General features: G+C 43.7%; 1 long non-coding RNA gene across 1 annotated transcript; it reads right to left on the bottom strand.

Moving 5' to 3' along the window:
• Positions 1-9439: 9439 nt before the first annotated feature.
• LOC139038172 (uncharacterized) lies at positions 9440-16488 on the bottom strand. Its single transcript, XR_011491101.1, has 2 exons — positions 16402-16488; positions 9440-9866 (listed from the first exon to the last, which is right to left on the bottom strand). It is a non-coding gene; the product is annotated as an uncharacterized lncRNA (long non-coding RNA).
• Between the last annotated feature and the right edge of the window lie 2421 nt (positions 16489-18909).

Genomic DNA, 18909 nt, shown 5'->3' with positions numbered 1-18909 from the left:
AAGTAGCCGTGAATCAACCACATGAATGTTAGGTATTGGTTTGGGAGGCACGTGACTGTGTTTTTGAAGAACTTCGAAGTCACGTCTCCTCTCCTAAGAGAATTTTATTTATTTTTTTTATTCGTTGGAGGCTAATTACTTTACAATACTGCAGTGGGTTTTGTCATACATTGACATGAATCAGCCATGGATTTACATGTGTTCCCCATCCCAATCCTAAATTTGGGGACTGATGGAAATTGAAACCCCGGCTGTATTCCTCACTCCTCATTTCCATTTGGATATAGGACATCATCAGGGAAGGAAGGCTGGCTGTACCCAGCACTCATTGGTGGGATAACGCTGCCATGATTTCAGATGCTGCTGGTTGAGCATCCCTCCCAGGTAGATTGCCGCTGGCTGCCTAGTGAGGCTGAGACTGCGGCTGAACACGTGAGCAGATGTGACGCCATGGTTTCACGGGCGCCATGTTGGGGAGGGAAGGACAGACTCCTCTCGCTATTAGAATTGTGCCTCCTCTCTGGAAAACTACTGCCTCCAAAACCTGGACAGGACTCCCACTCCTCAGTACCGGGGCAGCCCAGGAGAGGATTCAAACGCCCTGAGAGGAGGACAGCAAAGGCACGCAGAACCAGGTCTCAAAGCTAACCCAGGCGGTAAAAGAATGTGTTACAAACTCCAGGTGGCGCTAGTGGTAAAGAACCCACCAGCCAATGCAGGCGACATAAAAGATGCAGGTTCGATCCCTGGGTAGGGAAGATCGCCTGGAGGAGGGCATGGCAACCCACTCCAGTGTTCTTGCCGAGAGAATCCCATGGACGGAGGACCTGGCAGGCTGCAGTCCATGGGGTCACAAAGAGTCAGACACGACCGAAGCGGCTGAGCACACATACATCATAAAATTACCATAGGCCTTATGCCTATTACCAATAGGCCTAATAACCAAGAAAATGTCCAGTGAAATGGAAAATTATAGACCTATGTTAAGATTCTCAGTATGTCAGACAGAAATTTACAATAATGGAAAACTTTGTAAATTTCTGTTTGAACTTCTGTTTCAATTATCTCAAAATTTATACCTGAAGTCCAAACACATGCCCTTGGGCAGCAGAAAGCTGGCAATGTGCAGGTAAAAAATGAACCCTTGAAATAAGAATTTTAGGTATCCAGCTGGGAGAATCTGAATCATCCTAAGTGTGAAGGTATGGATATTTGCGTACTTCCCACCACAAATTTCTCACTTTTCTCTGGCCTTGAGCATGCAACAGTATGAAAGAAGAACAAAGATGTTTTTCAAACGTGTCAAATGACAAATGTTAGAGCAGTGGGCAGGGCGTGTGTGCTAATCACATGAATAGCATCATCGCATTCAGTGGAGTTGTTTATTCTCTGCTTTAAATGCATGGCCCTCTGGCCCAGCTGTCACCGTGAGACACAAAGGAGAGAAGATCCTGTTTTCCTTTGAGCACGTTGGGATCAGCATTCTCCAGGCTTCCTCCTCCCCTGTGTCGCCTGGTCATGTAGTCTCCATGCTTGCAAAAGCAAATACTATGCCGGGGGTTGGTTGCGGTGGGGGGTCTGTGCCACCTTGCCTCTCTGCTCTGCGAGTTCCGTAGAGGCAGGTGGAGGGGAGGATCTCGTCCCCGCCTCTCCCCAGCACAGTGCTCGGCACCCGAGAGGTTCTTTGTTGAATTGATGAGTAGGAACAAACTGCTTCTTTTGCAGTGCAATGCTCCTGGCCAGCACCCACAAAGCCTTTTGAAAGTCTAATCACAGCAACAGAAGGAGTGAATATGGAGAGGACATTGGAACACGGCAAGCGTCTGGCTACATTTGGAGTTCCCCTGGGGCCAGGAAGAGGGAGACGCTGCTCTGTGGACTTGGACAAATCGCTAACCTAGCAACTGATGGAGCCTCATTACTTCTTCAGTTGCCCTTGGCAACCCTCTCGCCGGCCCAGACACACCCGAGGCCAGCAGGTTCCCGAGTTGGGCTGGGGAGGCTCAGAGCAGCGGCTGCCCCCAGGTCCTGCTCTCAAGTGCGATCCTTAGTACCCAGGAAGCAAGTGGGAGGCTTGCTCCTAAGATCAGTCACTATAATGGGTTTTCCTGGAGGCCCGGGAGCAGCGCGACAAAGGCTGGCTTCTTGGAAGCACGTGACCAGGGGCTTGCCGGTGATAGGACTACAGAGGGCAAAGTCAGCAGTCCCGCCTGGCTCGGTGGGAGTGGCAGGTGTGCAGGTTGTGGGGAGGTGGCTACTGGGAGCGTTTTCTGCCCGAGCCCACCAGTTGTAAGACGGAGGGTCAGGCTGGGGCCCCATGACACCCGCTCAGAAGACCTGAAACTTAACAGCATCCTGTCCACGTACCTAGGAGTCAGCACTCGGTCCTCACTGCCACCCACCTAGGAGAAGAAAACAGTTGCATTACTGGCATGGAACTCTCTCTGTCCACTCACTCCCCGCAGCAGGATACCGCTCGGTCACACGTCCAGCCTCATGGAAAACAGTGCTGAGTGCTAAGAGGAGTTGCATGCGCTGGTCAGTGGGTCACATGCACTTCGAAAGACAAAAGCCTCCTAACAGCTCAGCGGCCAGAAGCAGGGGGCAGAGACCCTACTATGTTCAAGGGGGCAACGTTTACAAACACCATCTGAGATGTGGCTGAGTGTCTCGGCTGGTTCCCACTGGCGAATGCACACCTGACATGCTGTCCTTGAAACAGCAGGAGCACGTCTGCTGTTTCAGCCTGGGAGTTTATGGACTCTTCGGGACGTTTGCCCTCCCGTTGTTTTGCATAAGGAGCAGGATTTCTGGGGAGGGGACATTAAGTCCTCCCCCAGGGACCGCGGCAAAGCCCTGCCCTTTCCTGCGTTTCTCCAGCTGCAGGGGCTCGGCACTTGCTCTGCCCTCTTGCTTGAGGTGGGGGAGTCCCCAGACCCCCTCCCCAGACCCCTACACGGTCACTTCTTCTCAGAACTCAGGGTCCCTGCCCATGTCATCTACTGAGACAGCCCTTCCTTGTCCAAGTAAAGTAGGCCCTCCCACTCCAGCCATCCACTTAGATTTTCTTCGGAGCACCTGCTCCTTGCTGAGCACAGTTCCCTCTTTTTTACCTTATAGAAAAGCTGCCCGTGGGGTGTCAGGGAGGCCTTGCTCACAGCTGAGTCCTTCATGGGGGCGCAGGAGAGGACCCTGAGCCATTTTAGGAAGATGGAGAAGGAGAAGCATGCTTCCACCCCCTCATCCCCCTGGAGACGTGTGCAGGATGGAGGGATGGGAGTGCTCCCTGAGCCCAGCCCTGCCCCCTCCCCACGAAGCACCCTCTCTGTTCTCACAGGAAGGGCTGCCTGTCCCCCCTTGTTTCTGGGGAAAGTCCAGTGTTGGGGAACTGATGACACAAGGAAGGTTGATTTCATCACAAGCAATGAAAACACAGCTGACTTTGAAGTTCTCAGAAAAGTTTATGATGGATTTTTGACCCCTCTCCCCACCCAAACACTATGCAGAGTACTTTACATGAACTAGGTGATCTACATATGCTAAGGTGCTAAAGTCGTGTCTGACTTTTTGTGACCCCCATGGACTGTAGCCCTCCAGGCTCCTCTGTCCACGGGATTCTTCAGGCAAAAATACTGGAGTAGGTTGCCATGCCCTCCTCCAGAGGATCTTCCCAACCAGGAAGGATCTTCCCGATGCAGGGATCAAACCTGCATCTCTTATGTCTCTTGCATTGGCAGGCAAGTTCTTTACCACTAGTACCACTTGGGATTCCCAGGTGATTTATAGTTTAACTAAAATGGTAAGGGAACCTATGGAGCTAGTCAGAGTGGCTTCTCATTTTGGTTTACTCCTAATCTAAAACCTTTTAAAAAATGGAAACAATTCAAAGGATGGCAATCACAAAATAGCTCTTCCTGGAGGAATGAATTCACAGGAAAACATCTAAAAGTGGTTCTTTGCTGAAATTGCCCTGAATTCTGAGGCTGAGCCGTCAGGAAAGGGAGCCAGCAGAATCTGCAAACACTAACTCCCATTTTCCACTAGTTCTCCAAGAGGTAAGTGTTAGCAACATTAGCAAAATTAAGCAGACGTGCTGTCATTGAAGGACTGTTGGTTTACACTCCCCCAAAAGGTAATGAGGAGCTTCTCTGGTGTCTCAGACAGTAAAGAATCTGCCTGCAATGCAGGAGACCCAGGTTCGATCCCTGGGTCAGGACAATCCCTGGAGTAGGAAATGGATATCCACTCCAGTATTCTTGTCTGGAGACTTCCATGGACAGAGGAGCCTGGTGGGCTACAGTCCATGGGGTCGCAAAGAGTCAGACATGACTGAGCAACTAACACTTTCACTTTCAAAAGGTAATGGAATTGATCCAAGATTCTTGGGAATAGCAGGCAGCTTTCACAAGATCCGTGGGTGTTCCATGGCCATGTACTTATTGGTACTTGCTTACTTGTATTTCCATTCATGTCTTGTTCTTTGCAGCCTCTTAAAGAAGCATTTGCCACCCACATTGGTAAACCTGAAACAGCACAAGGAAATGGTTTTACTTCTCTACTTTGAGTTGACCTGTTGTCAGGTAGGTTTGCCTGGTGGCTCAGATGGTAAAGAATCTGCTTGCGATTTCCCCTGAAATCAGGAACAAGACAAGGGTGCCCACTCTCACCACTACTATTCAACATAGTTTTGGAAGTGTTGGCCACAGTAATCAGGGCAGAAAAAGAAGTAAAAGGAATCCAGATAGGAAAAGAAGAAGTGAAACTCTCTCTGTTTGCAGATGACATGATCCTCTACATAGAAAACCCTAAAGACTCTACCAGAAAATTACTAGAGCTAATCAATGAATACAGTCAAGTTGCAGGATATAAAATTAACACACAGAAATCTCTTGCATTCCTATACACTAACAATGAGAAAACAGAAAGAGAAATTAAGGAAACAATACCATTCACCTTTGCAACAAAAAGAATAAAATACTTAGGAGTATATCTACCTAAAGAAACAAAGACCTATACATAGAAAACTATAAAACACTGACGAAAGAAATCAAAGAGGACACAAACAGATGGAGAAATATACCGTGTTCATGGATTGGAAGAATCAATATTGTCAAAATGGCTATACTACCCAAAGCAATCTATAGATTTAATGCAATCCCTATCAAACTACCAACGGTATTTTTCACAGAACTAGAACAAATAATTTCACAATTTGTATGGAAATACAAAAAACCTCGAATAGCCAAAGTAATCCTGAGAAAGAAGAATGGAACTGGAGGAATCAATCTGCCTGACTTCAAAATCTACTACAAAGCCACAGTCATCAAGATAGTATGGTACTGGCACAAAGACAGAAATATAGATCAATGGAACAGAATAGAAAGCCCAGAGATAAATCCACGAACCTATGGTCACCTTATCTTCGACAAAGGAGGCAAGGATATACAATGGAAAAAAGATAACCTCTTTAACAAGTGGTGCTGGGAAAACTGGTCAACCACCTGTAAAAGAATGAAACTAGAACACTTTCTAACACCATACGCAAAAATAAACTCAAAATGGATTAAAGATCTAAATGTAAGACCAGAAACTATAAAACTCCTAGAGGAGAACATAGGCAAAACACTCTCGGACATAAATCACAGCAGGATCCTCTATGACCCACATCCCAGAATTTTAGAAATAAAAGCAAAAATAAACAAATGGGACCTAATGAAACTTAAAAGCTTTTGTACAACAAAGGAAACTATAAGCAAGGTGAAAAGACAGCCCTCAGATTGGGAGAAAATAATAGCAAATGAAGCAACAGACAAAGGATTAATCTAAAAAATATACAAGCAACTCCTCCAGCTCAACTCCAGAAAAATAAATGACCCAATCAAAAAATGGGCCAAAGAACTCAACAGACATTTCTCCAAGGAAGACATACAGATGGCTAACAAACACATGAAAAGATGCTCAACATCACTCATTTATCAGAGAAATGCAAATCAAAACCACAATGAGGTACCATTATATGCCAGTCAGGATGGCTGCTATCCAAAAGTCTACAAGCAATAAATGCTGGAGAGGGTGTGAAGAAAAGGGAACCCTCTTACACTGTTGGTGGGAATGCAAATTAGTACAGCCACTATGGAAAACAGTGTGGAGATTTCTTAAAAAGCTGGAAATAGAACTGCCATATGACCCAGCAATCCCACTTCTGGGCATACACACCAAGGAAACCAGATCTGAAAGAGACACGTGCACCCCAATGTTCATCGCAGCACTGTTTATAATAGCCAGGACATGGAAGCAACCCAGATGCCCATCAGCAGACGAATGGATGAGGAAGCTGTGGTACATATACACCATGGAATATTACTCAGCCATTAAAAAGAATTCATTTGAATCAGTTCTAATGAGATGGATGAAACTGGAGCCCATTATACAGAGCGCAGTAAGCCAGAAAGATAAAGACCATTACAGTATACTAACACATATATATGGAATTTAGAAAGATGGTAACGATAACCCTATATGCAAAACAGAAAAAGAGACTCAGATGTATAGAACAGACTTGTGGACTCTGGGAGAAGGCGAGGGTGGGATGTTTCAAGAGAACAGCATTGAAACATGTATAGTATCTAGGGTGAAACAGATCACCAGCCCAGGTTGGGTGCATGAGACAAGTGCTCAGGCCTGGTGCACTGGGAAGACCCAGAGGGATCGGGTGGAGAGGGAGGTGAGAGGGGGGACCGGGATGGGGAATACATGTAAATCCGTGGCTAATTCATTTCAATGTATGACAAAAACTACTGTAATGATGTAAAGTAATTAGCCTCCAACTAATAAAAATAAATGGAAAAAAAAAAACCTAAAAAAAAAAAAAAAGAATCTGCTTGCGATGCAGGAGACTGAGGTTCAATCCTCAGGTGGGCAGAGACCATGCTTCTTAATGGCCGAAGTATCAGCTTACCTCCTAAGTGGAATAACCCACAGACCAGGACCTACCTTCTGCCCCTGACTTTTTTGTTTGGCTTATAAATTATGAATCGCTTAAACTTCACATTCACCCCTGGAGAGCCATAAATTATTATTGCTCCTTTTCTCTATGCCATTCTCCTTATTAGTATCTTCTCTTACTGCAGTTCCTCTTAGCTATCAAAAACTGATATATTGTTTTCCAAAATGAAAGTTAAAGACGAAAGCAACATTGGAATAAAAAGCAATGCCTTTTTTTCTAAAAGGAAGAGATGCCAAGGAAAGGAGAAGAAGTTAAACCAAACTTGCTAGCAGAATTTATACAAGAGATTGCATCATACTTTAATGAAGACACTTTTCTAAAAATGAAAGCACTTGGCCAGGACCATTTTGCCAAATTTGCAGAAAATGTACCCAATGGTATTGCCAACATAATACTGTAATGGGTGTTTCTGGAATGCAGTCTAGTGTTGTTATAAAAATAGGACACAGTATTTAAAACAAGACTGTGTAATTGTGGGCACAAACAAAAAACACCTCCTAAAACAATAGGAAGAGGATCAAAGACTGCTGTTTTCCCCACTGAGTGAAAGGGAAGGGACCTGTCAAAATTTTCCTGATAAAATCAGCATGCATTTCCATTCTCTCCAACTTAACTAGAGGCGCCTCAGGAACGTGTCAGGAACGTGGATGTATATTGTAGGAGTCTGTTCTCTGGTGAGCAGACTGTGCAGAGGGGAAGGAGTGTACTATTTATTCCTGGAACCAGAATTGGCTTCCCAGGAGGCTCAGTGGTGAATAGTCCGCCTGCCAGTGTAGGAGACTCGGGTTCGATCTCTGAGTCAGAAAGATCCCCTGGAGAAGGAAATGGCAACCCACCCCAGTATTCTTGCTTGGAAAATCCCGTGAGCAGAGGAGTGGCGGGCTGCAGTCCATAGGGTCACAAAGAGTTGGACATGACTGAGCGATTGAGCATGCAACCAGAGTTACAACAGATAAGAACTTAAATATTTCTGCCTAAGCACATTATCTGCATCTCAGGTGGTGGGACCTGCTTGTCCTCTGAGGTTGGTCTAGCTGGTTCACATAAGATGCTCTGGCTGTCGGGTTTTGGACAATCTCCTTTAGGGAAGATGACAGCCTTTAGGGCACATCCATGCCTTTCAGAGTTCAGACTCCAAACAAAATTTAATCAATGGATCCACTGACATGCCAGCATTGACCTAGTATTTTAATACAGCTACAAGCAATTTGGCAGACCACATGATGAGTGGCAAAAGAATCCAAGAACGGCTCCCTGGGATGACACCAAACCTGCAAGTGAATGTAAACACAGAAAAAAGACTGAAAGGAAACTCACCGGGAATGTGAAATATGAATAATTGTTTTGTCTGTATCATCAAATTACAGTCAGTGGCCGAGTTATTTTAGTCCTGCCTGCAGTGAGCATGGGTTTCCCTGGTGGCTCAGCAGTACGGAGTCTGCCTGCCAAATCAGGAGTTTAGGGTTCAGTCTCTAGGTCGGGGAGATCCTCTGGAGACGGAAATGGCCACCCACTCCAGTATTTTTGCCTGAGCAGTCCCGTGAACAGAGGCGGCCCTGGCAGGCTACATTCCATGGGGTCGCAAAGAGTCAGACACAACTGAGAGACTAAACAATGTCGTTGTTGTTGCTATTTGGTGACTAAGTTGTGTCTGACTCTTTGTGACCCTGTGGACTGCAGCACGCCCGGCTTCTCTGTCCTTCACTATCTCCCAGAGCTTGCTCAAACTCGTGCCCATTGAGTCGGTGATGCCATCCAACCATCTCATCCTCTGTCGTCTGCTTCTCCTCCCGCCTCAGTCTTTCCCAGTGTCAGGCTGTTTTCCAATGAGTCAGCTCTTCACATCAGGTGGCCAAAGTATTAAAGCTTCAGCATCAGTCCTTCCAATGAATATTCAGGGTAATTTATCCCAAAAGAGAAAATGCAAACCAAGCTACTATGTTCATTTTCAAACATGGCAAGGTTTTTTCCAGTCCTTTCTGGATCAACTGCTGGAATTCATTTTAATTATAAAGAGTTAGGAAGCTGGCCAAGTAAACTGGGCTTTCAATGATGGTTAAGATGGGAGGTGTGACGTGGCCAGGAGGAGAGATTTATGTGGCAGAGTGGTGCCCTCTGGTGATAATCCTGGTGTTTAGTTCATCTGCACATTTTTCGTTCAGTTACTTATGCAACAAAAAGCATGTTGATGTGCAGCCAACACTGTGTAGCAGTGACCCAAGAGACAGACTTGCTCTCCCCCCTGGGGAGCTGGTAGAAGCCGAGTGTCAACAGCACCGAATATGCATCCTAGGAGCACTTGGTAGGGTTATCAGCGTTTTTAGGGAGCATCAGAAGAAGCAAATCAGAACACACACAATGTAATCTTGGGCACAGATTTCAGTCTGAAAGGAAGGCTATGCTTCACCTGCGGAAACCACCAGAAAATATAAAGTAGAGCAAGAGGAATTTATATAGAAGAATGAGAAGAAAAAAAATAAAAAGAAGTGATCGGTGTAGGATGAATTCAGGCAGGCAAAACTCCTTGGAGGAAGGACATTGCTCCCTCAAAGGAAATGAACACGACATGAGATGAGATGGTGCTTTAGGAGAGGGTATCTGTGGGGAGGCGGGGGCCTCAGAGACGGGGCTGAACCGCGTCTGTCTCTGGAGTGGGGCTAGCAGACTAGGCCGGCTACCTTTCGCTCATCCCAGCATGTGATGGGGCACCCGCCACCCTTGTCGGTGTCCTGCCTCTCCTGCTGGCTGCTTGCACCACGTCCAACTCCCCTCCCCAGGACTGGATGCTGTCAAGGTCAGGAACATCTCAGTGAATCGCCACTTCCCTGGCTCTTCTTGAATCTCCTTGGCTCCTATTAGACTGGTTATACCAAAAAAAAAAAAAAAAATCCATTTATTTCTATAATAATGCAGGATCCCTAGTAGTAAGGACTGTCACCTCCATCGTTACCCCCCACTTTCAAAGCAGAATGCTAAGAGCCAGTTAAGGGCATAATACATTTTGGCAGTAAATCCACACTCAAAGATTCTAGAAATACTTAACCATGGACGTTTGTTAGACTGGCCGGGTGGCTGTAAGCTCATCCAAAAGGAAATGGAACTGGAAAAAGGAAGAAGAAAGCTATAAGGTATTGAAGAAGAGCACCGAGCCTAGCTTCAGGATCAAGGGTGTGTTTTTTAAGGAACCTCTGTATTGTTCTCCGTAGTGGTTGAACCAGTTTACATTCCCATCAACAGTGTAGGAGCGGTCCGTTCTTTCCACACCCTCTCCACCATTTATGGTTTGTGAATTTTTTGATGATGGCCATTCTGACTTATGTGAGGTGATACCTCACTGTAGCTTTGGTTTGTATTTCTCTAATAATTAGTGATGTCGAACATCTTTTCATGAATTTGTTGGCCATCTGGATGTCTTCTTTGGAGAAATGTCTGTTTAGGTTTTCTGCCCATTTTCTGACTGGGCTGTTTGTTTGATGATATTAATCTACATGAGCTGTTTGTAAATTTTGAAGACTAATCCTTCCTTGGTCACATCACTTGCAAGTATTTTCTTCCAATCTGTTGGTTTTCTTTTTATTTTGTTTATAGTTTCCTTTGCTGTGCAAAACCTTTGAGTTTAATTAAGTCTCATTTGTTTATTTTGAGCTGCCATACCATATGATCCTGAAATCCCACTCCTAGGCATGGATCTGGAGAAAAATATCATCCAAAAAGATACATGCATCCCAATGTTCATTGTAGCATTATTTACCATGCCCAAGATACGGAAGCAACCTAAATGCCCATGACAGATAAATGGTTAAAGAAGTTGTGGCACATATACCCAGGGGAATATTAGTCATTAAAAAGAGTGAAATAATGTCATGTGCAGCAACATGGATGGGCCTCGAGATCGTCACACTGAGTGAAGTGAGTCAGATGAAGAAAAGTATCACTTATATGTGGAACCTTTTTAAAATGATAGATGTGAACTTATTTATAAAAGCAGAAACAGACTCACAGACTCAGGGAATGAACTTATGGTTACCAGGGAGGGAGGAGGAGGGTAGACTGGGAGTTTGGGATTGAGTGTATATGCTTCTGTATTTAAAATAAATAGCCAACAAGGACAATAAAAAGAAATATAAAGGGAAAAAAAAACTTGCATGGTGTTCACCCAATTTATTGATTATTGTCTTGCAGTGGTAAGATTTTAGGTGACATATGTTCTCATCCTAACCTTTCTGTATTGCTTGAAATTTTTTAAATGGGGATGAACCTTAATAAAATACTTTAAAAGTAAAAAAATTAAATATTTAAATTTGCATAGCGATCTGCATCCAGTTTATCTCAAAGAGAATCTTCAGCAAAGCCCAGAGGCTCTACTAGAGGTTAATAATGAACTCGTACTTAAAAATCATTGGGCAACCAGGAGTCGGGTCAGTTCAGTTCAGTTTAGTCACTCAGTAGTGTCCGACTCTTTGTGACCCCAAGGACTGCAGCACACCAGGCCTCCCTGGCCATCACCAACTCCCAGAGTTTACGAAAACTCGTGTCCATTGAGTCGGTGATGCCATCCAACCTTCTCATCCTCTGTTGTCCCCTTCTCCTCCTGCCCACAATCTTTCCCAGCATCAGGGTCTTTTCAAATGAGAGAGCTCTTCTCATCAAGTAGCCAAAGTATTGGAGTTTCAGCTTCAGCATCAGTCCTTCCAATGAACACCCAGGACTGATTTCCTATAGGATGGACTGGTTGGATCTCCTTGCAGTCCAAGGGACTCTCAAGAATCTTCTCCAACACCACAGTTCAAAGGAGTCAGGTACCACAGGGCATAGGAACTGGCCGTGTGATGCTATAAAACAGACCAGGAGTCCTCACTGCTAGGGTACCTGGGAGGTATCTGAGAATAAGCATGAGGCCAGTGAGTTCTGAGGGAGTCATGGGTTATTGTACTGGATTTTATGCCTAAAATTTCCTCCAAGTTGGGCCATGTCAGTTATCTGGAAACTGACTTGCAATCAGCAATCCTGGAGGGAGGTTGGAGAGAAAGACATATTAAAGAGAAGGCAGGTGTGAGGTTCACCTGCCTGCTCCCTCCTTTAGCAGCTTTTGATTGAACATTTTAGAACTAAATTCTTTTGTGCTTAAATATACGAAAGAGCTGAGGTAGATAACCTAGCGGTAGCATTCTCTCATTATGGTAATTTTAAGTAAAAGGATATTTGTGTATGCATTCTTTACAGAATTTCTCATCCAATAGAATTCATTATAACATCATCAGTGTGCTGATAATGGATACTGAGAAAGTGAGAGGGGAAACATAATTATATTGATTTACCTGAGTCTTGCTATATGCCTGCTTCTCTTTAAATCTCTTTTTAAAATTCTGAATAATGCCACTCTGAACAAATAATATCAGTGATGTATTTTGTTTCTACCTAACAAATTTCTCTGTGAATCTTGTCAAGTTCATCTAGAAATTGATTTGGGGCAGAGTTTGAGCAAAACAAATGCTGACATTTCCTTCAGATTGAATTTCTTAACCAAAACAAAAATCTCCTGGGAGAATTTTGAGACTGGACCACTTGCAAATGCCTGAATTCATTGTATTTTTATCAACCTACCCCACAAAGCCATATTGGCGCCTACTCAAAACAAACGGTTTCCAGCTAGTGATAAAATACCAGCATAGTAAGTATGTGGTATATGAAATTTCTTATTTTACATTTTCCAGCAGTCTCCCCCTACAAAACAAAGGGGGAACTGTGCAACATATTTCACAGCTGTCTTACAAGGTAGACCATTGCTTCTGGCTGGGAGATATAGACTTCCTTCCTAATGACCCATGGCCACACTCTGAAGCCCCGTGTAATACCTTTAAAATAAACTCCAAGAGTAAATTGTGGTTTTCAGTCTTAATTTGCAGGTTACATATTGTTCAAGGGCATGGCTACTCTGGGCTTCCCACGTGGCTCAGTAGTAGAGAATCTCCCTGCCAAAGCAAGAGATCTGGGTTCGATCCCTGAGGTTGGGAAGATCCCTTGGAGAAGGGCATGGCTACCCATTCCAGTGTTCTTGCCTGGAGAATCCCATGGACAAAGAAGCCTGGCGGGCTGCAGTCTTTGGGGGTCTCAAAGAGTCAGACACGACTGAGCAGACAGTCATGCATTTGGTTACTTCGCTGTCTCTGCTGTCTTCTTCTGAAATAACGTGGCCAGTGCCCAGCCTTTTTGAAGTCATTATGGGTAAATCTCATTGATCCAACAACCCATTTACCGAGAACCTATTAAGTGTAGGGCAGTGTACTATGTGAAAAGCACAAAATAAACACTCCAGGCTGTAACTAGCTCACGGTGGTGGGGGAGAGGCACTTCAGTGAAGAACATGATTTCACTCTCAGGAAGCCTAAGGAACAGCGTGGCTATTTCTCCTTTGGGGGGATCTCAGGGGAGCAGCACTTTGGGAGAGAGGGGCAAAGTTCAGATTTACAAGCATCAAGGGGGGGACATTTAGGTCCTGCTTCAGATTTACATGTATTAATTATGCTCTCAGCCGAGTTATTTTTCTTCTCTACTCTTTACATTCCTGATGGACTTGGAGGGATGAAAACACCCCCCCCCTTCTCCATCCACATGGGTGCTGTAGAGATAACATGAGATTTACATTGAAAAATAAAAGCCATGATGTAAATGGAAGCACAGATGCCTCATTTCTCTCTGAATGCAGCGCTCATCACTTTCTTGTAAGTTAAGTAGTGACATGCTTGAGATTTTAAAAACGGGATCCCTTTAGAACCCCTGGTAGAAATCTGCATTGAGGGACCTCTTGTGAAAATGCTGGCACTTCATTCAACTTTTATTACTTTCAGCCACCTGTGTGTCTCTGAAATTACCTTCGGTGAGTCTAGTGATTTATTGGTAAGGAAGGTTAACAGTGGGCAATTTTCAGTGACCATGGAGTATCATCAAATGCAATTGCTGTGAATTTGGGCTGACCATGGGAGGTGACACAAATTTGTGCTGATTTTTTTCAAGGGCATATTTTGAAGGACTGGAAAGTTCAGCCTGAGTTGTGCGATGCTGTCTGAAGAATGCATGTGTTTGTAAGTGTATACTTAGCAATCCACAAAATGAATTTTCAAAGAACTGAGTGTGGAGGACTGTTGCAGTCTCACATAATTCCGGAAATCTATTCCTCCAGCTAGGAAGGAGAATCATCTCCGGGTTCTCTGTCTGCTCTCTGTCCCCTCTAGGGAGCAGGAAGAAGGTTTAATTATCTCGTGATGAGCCTGTTCTTGGTAGTGACTACTCTGGGTGAAGGGAGAACTTTTGCAGTTGCTTCCATTGCTTTGCAGGTCAGAGCAGTCCAATGAGGCTTAAGGAGGGAAACTGATTCTTAGACAAATCATGGGATCTTTTTCTGCCTGTTTTGTTTTTTCAGTTGAAATGGTTGTACAACAATGCCAAGAACACAACTCAGGACAAGAAAGAGCAAAAACAGGTAGAAAATTGCAGAAAATTTCAACTTCATGGCCAATGCTGTGCTCTTCATGTTCAAATGAATATAAAATACAAATATGCGAAGGAGACATTTCTAGTTGTAGGTGCATGACTGTTTGCTTTGTTATCCTCTTTACTTTCGTATTTTTTAAAAAGGACAGTGAGAAGAACAAGATGAAGAAGATTAAGGAGAATAGAGAACTATGATGACCACAGGCACGGAAACCAGATGCAAATCACAGCAGCAATGTGCTAAAAGGACCAAACATGCCCTGCTTCCCTGAGGTCAATTCCAGAAGACTTTCAAAAATACGCGTTCTTGGACCACAACTTAGATGTCCGGAACCAACATTTCCTGGGAGGAAAGATGAAGTAATCTGTTTTTTTCAAAGGAGATTCTTAGTGAAGTGAAAGGCATTGTCGTGTCCGGCTCTTTGCGACTCCATGCACTCTACAGTCCTTTGATTTCTCCAGGCTATAATACGGGAGTGAGTAGTCTTTCCCTTCTCCAGGGGATCTTCCCCACCCAGGGGTCGAACCCAGGTCTCCCGCATTGCAGGAGGATTCTTTACCAGCTGAGCCACCAGGGAAGCCAAGCAGAATTTAAAAGGACCTCATTAATCCCACCAAGATGGCCCCAGCCTATACCTAGAGGATCTACTGCCCAAATGGTGCCTTGACTAATCTTGGCCCCACCAACCTGGTCGTGCCAGTCTCTCAAGAGTCACCTTCCAACGAAGAGGGTGTCCCAGACAGAGACCAACTCCACCACCATTGAGACTGTGGCCCTACATGGTTCTTGAGCTCTCTGCATCTCAGCGGCTTTATCTATACAAAGTGGGCCTGCATGACAGGGATTGTGAGAGCAGCTAATGAACTTCCTGGACCTGCACACAATCTTGAAAAAGTGAAGCTGTTAGTTGCTCAGCTGTATTCGACTCTTTGTGACCCCATGGACTGTAGCCCACCTCTGTCCATGGAATTCTCCAGACAAGAATACTGGAGTGAGCAGACATTCTTTTCTCTGCCCACATTGCAGGTGGATTCTTTACAATTTGAGCTACCAGAGAAGCCCACATAGCACATAAGATGAAAAATGCAAGCTTTTCTTTCCCTAACCAGAAAAAGCACCACCATAAATCATAACACGTGTGGACAGCCTATGTACCTGTACTGTGTTAGTTTCTCTGAGCTCTCTCTCTAAAAAAAAAAAAAAAAAAAAAAAAAAAATTATTTTCCTTTTTCCTTGCATGCATGCATGCTCAGATGCTAAGTCATGTCCGACTCTTTGTGACCCCATGAACTGTAGCCCAACAAGCTCTTCTGTCCATGGAATTCTCCAGGCAAGAATACTGAAGTGAGTAGACATTCTCTTCTCCAGGGGATTTTCCTGATCCAATAACTGAACCTGAGTCTCCCACATTGCAGGCAGACGCTTTACCATCTGAACCACCACAGAAGCCCACATAATACAGAAGATGGAAATTGCGAGTTTTTCTTCCCCTAAGCAGAAAAAGTACCACCATGAATCATTACATTGTGGACAGGCTACGTACCTGTACTGTGTTAGTTTCTCTGAGCTCTCTCTCTAAAAAAAAAAATTATTTGCCTTTGTTCTCGCGTGTACGCTCAGACGCTAAGTCGTGTCCGACCCTGGAGCCAGAGTGTCGCCCCCCCAGGATGCACTGTCCTGGAGGGGAGCACTGGAGCGAGTTGCCGATTCCTTCTCCGCCCTTTGCTCCTTGGTTCAGACCATTGCCGGGTTTTCTTGCTTTGCCTTCTTCAGCCAGTGTGTCAACGGTTATTTTATTTTACAAAATGTCTTTCTATAGTATCCAGTCTTTCCCCTTCTGTGCACTGAAGACCATGGAACAAAAGAAAATACGCTTTGATCTAAGTTAATCGAGTTTCTTTACCTTGGTCATCCTGCTGTCCTGTTGTTTATTCCATTCTAGAAGATATGCCATGGCGAGTTTCTAACAGTCTGTGATCGGGTGTTTGGAATAAGGGCCTTTTTAAGATGCTGGGTCAGGAAAAGCTCAGTGAGGCTTGCCTTCCTACCTCCTTTCAGCTGGCATTCCTGTGTCCATGCCAGTATGGAAATTCACTCGTTTTCTAGGCTTGCTTTCTTCATATCTCATTAGGATTCTACAGAGTTGCAAAATAAAACCTCTGCGAGGACAGTTAGATCCGTGGCCAGTGGAACACTCTAAACCCCACATTATTTTGACTCATTTGAATTTCTTTTCATCAAATCACCAAACCAACACTATCAGGTTTATTGTACATGGCAAAAGACATGACAGGTAGAATGCCCAAGACACTTTTACAATCATTTCGGGAGAAAATTTGAAAATCTGTCAATTTTAGATTTCTGTACTCTTTAGATTTCTCAAGCATAATTGTAAATTATACTTCTGTTTTTGCCAGACTTTTAAGCTTGGCATAATTGTACCTTCTAGATTTCTCCCATTTTCTCTTTTATAAACAATTCAACCATCTAAGTTTGCTTCACTGGAGTTAAACCTATAAACCACAATTTATAGTTTTCTGTAATGGCCTGGACAATCAAGGTTTTAATTTATAGCTAACAAAAAGGTCCCAAACTATCTCCTTTTTCTTCTTGGGGATATTTATTTAATTTTGTCCTTTTACAGAACTATCTGACCTTAGATAGTATTACAGACAAGTCACAGTCATAAGACAGACAAAAGAAAAACAGCTCAGATATAGGGTCCTGCTTAGAATTTGGCCACAAAAACATTCCCTGATGGTGTGTTCAGCATCACAAAGACAGCAGGGTACCATCAGAAATGTTTGTGTCAAGCGTGAGCACCAACGTCAGCATCAAAGTTGGGTGAGAGTTATTCTCAGAGGGTTCCAAAACTCAACTGAAATCCCCTTAATTCAAAATAAACAGCCTTTTCTCATTATACTCTGTTTCTGTGAGTTTAATCCTGTCTCTTTCTGACCCTATAAAAAAATTTCGGCTGAGCAAACTCCCTTCTCTGATTCCCATCAACTGCTCAGCACTTGAAAATCTTATTAATGCCCACAGCAGAACACAGCAGCTGACCACAGCAGCTGACCACAGGCCATGGAACTTGCCGAGTGCCTGCTACGTGTGGGGGGATGGCATTGATGTACCACTGGTCTCAGCCACCCACAGAAGCAGGTGACAACACTCTCTTTGCAAATTTGGATCAGAAGCATTAAGAAATTTTACTACAGGCATCTCAGGGGCCATTCATTGACTCGTGTTCAAACGTTACGAAAAAATGAAATTGATGTGGAAGATGAACATGGATTTACTTATTAAACCTTGGAAGGCCAGCATTTGGAAACTCCTGGTCAAAACTGGAAGACAAAGAAAATATGTCTTAATCCTATAGAGATCATAAAGGGGAAAATGTGATTTTTTTTTTCTTTGATGTTTCTTTTTTTTAAAAAAACTTTGTTTTTTAAAAAAGACTTTTTTAAAGCACTGGATAATATTCCATTGTCTGGATGTACCACAGTTTATTTACCGATTCACCTACTGAAGAAACCTTGGTTGTTTTGCAATTATACATAAGAGGTTCTGTGAGCCTCTGTGTATAGGTTTTTATTTTAGGCTCACAGCAAAACTGAGTGGAAGGCACAGAATTTTCTCACGTACCTCCTAGCCCTACAGGCTCATAGGCTCCCTGACTATCAACACCCACTAGAAGAGTGGTGTACTTGTTACAACTGACGTACCTACATCACCCAGCACATTCACTCAAAGCTCATAGCTTCCATTGTGGTTCCCCTCAGCACTGCACATCCTGCGGGTTTAGACAAACATATAATGACATGTATCCATCATGATACTGCCACATAGAGTGTTTTCACACTCTGGAAGTTTCCAAGCTGAGCATTGTAGATTGCTTTCGTAGTGTAAACCAGAACAATTAGAAAGAAGCCAGGAGCATAAACACAATTGAAAAATACTTTGCTGGATTGAATAAACACGTTTTTACAGAGAGTGAAAGGGCTTATACTCTGACCCAAACATCCCTTTCATGGTTCCTCTTATCAATAATCTGTGCTTCATTCTCTATTAACCTTTCTGATAGTCAGTGTATTGATAACAACTTCTAAAATTGTTAAATTTTCATAGGAAAAAGTAAAACACTATACCCCTTAAAACTGGGTTTTCTATTGTTATGAGCTTCCAAGTAAATTTTGATACATTTTCCTACATGTTTCCAATTTTCTACAGTGGCATACATCATTCATAATTAGAAAGGCTGATATGATGTTTAACTTAAGATATACTAGTCTGAAAATACCATTCAAAATTAAAATAGATATAGAAAAAGATAGGAATTCTTTAATACTTCTTCCTTCAAATTTTCTACACTTAACAAATTTCCCTAAGTTTTCTATAACTTTTATAAAGG

This window comes from Odocoileus virginianus, chromosome 14 (assembly GCF_023699985.2).
Source record: "Odocoileus virginianus isolate 20LAN1187 ecotype Illinois chromosome 14, Ovbor_1.2, whole genome shotgun sequence".
Lineage (NCBI taxonomy): Eukaryota > Metazoa > Chordata > Mammalia > Artiodactyla > Cervidae > Odocoileus > Odocoileus virginianus.
The sequence above is the reverse complement of the archived record's forward strand: the minus strand, read 5'-3'. Positions and strand labels throughout refer to the sequence as shown.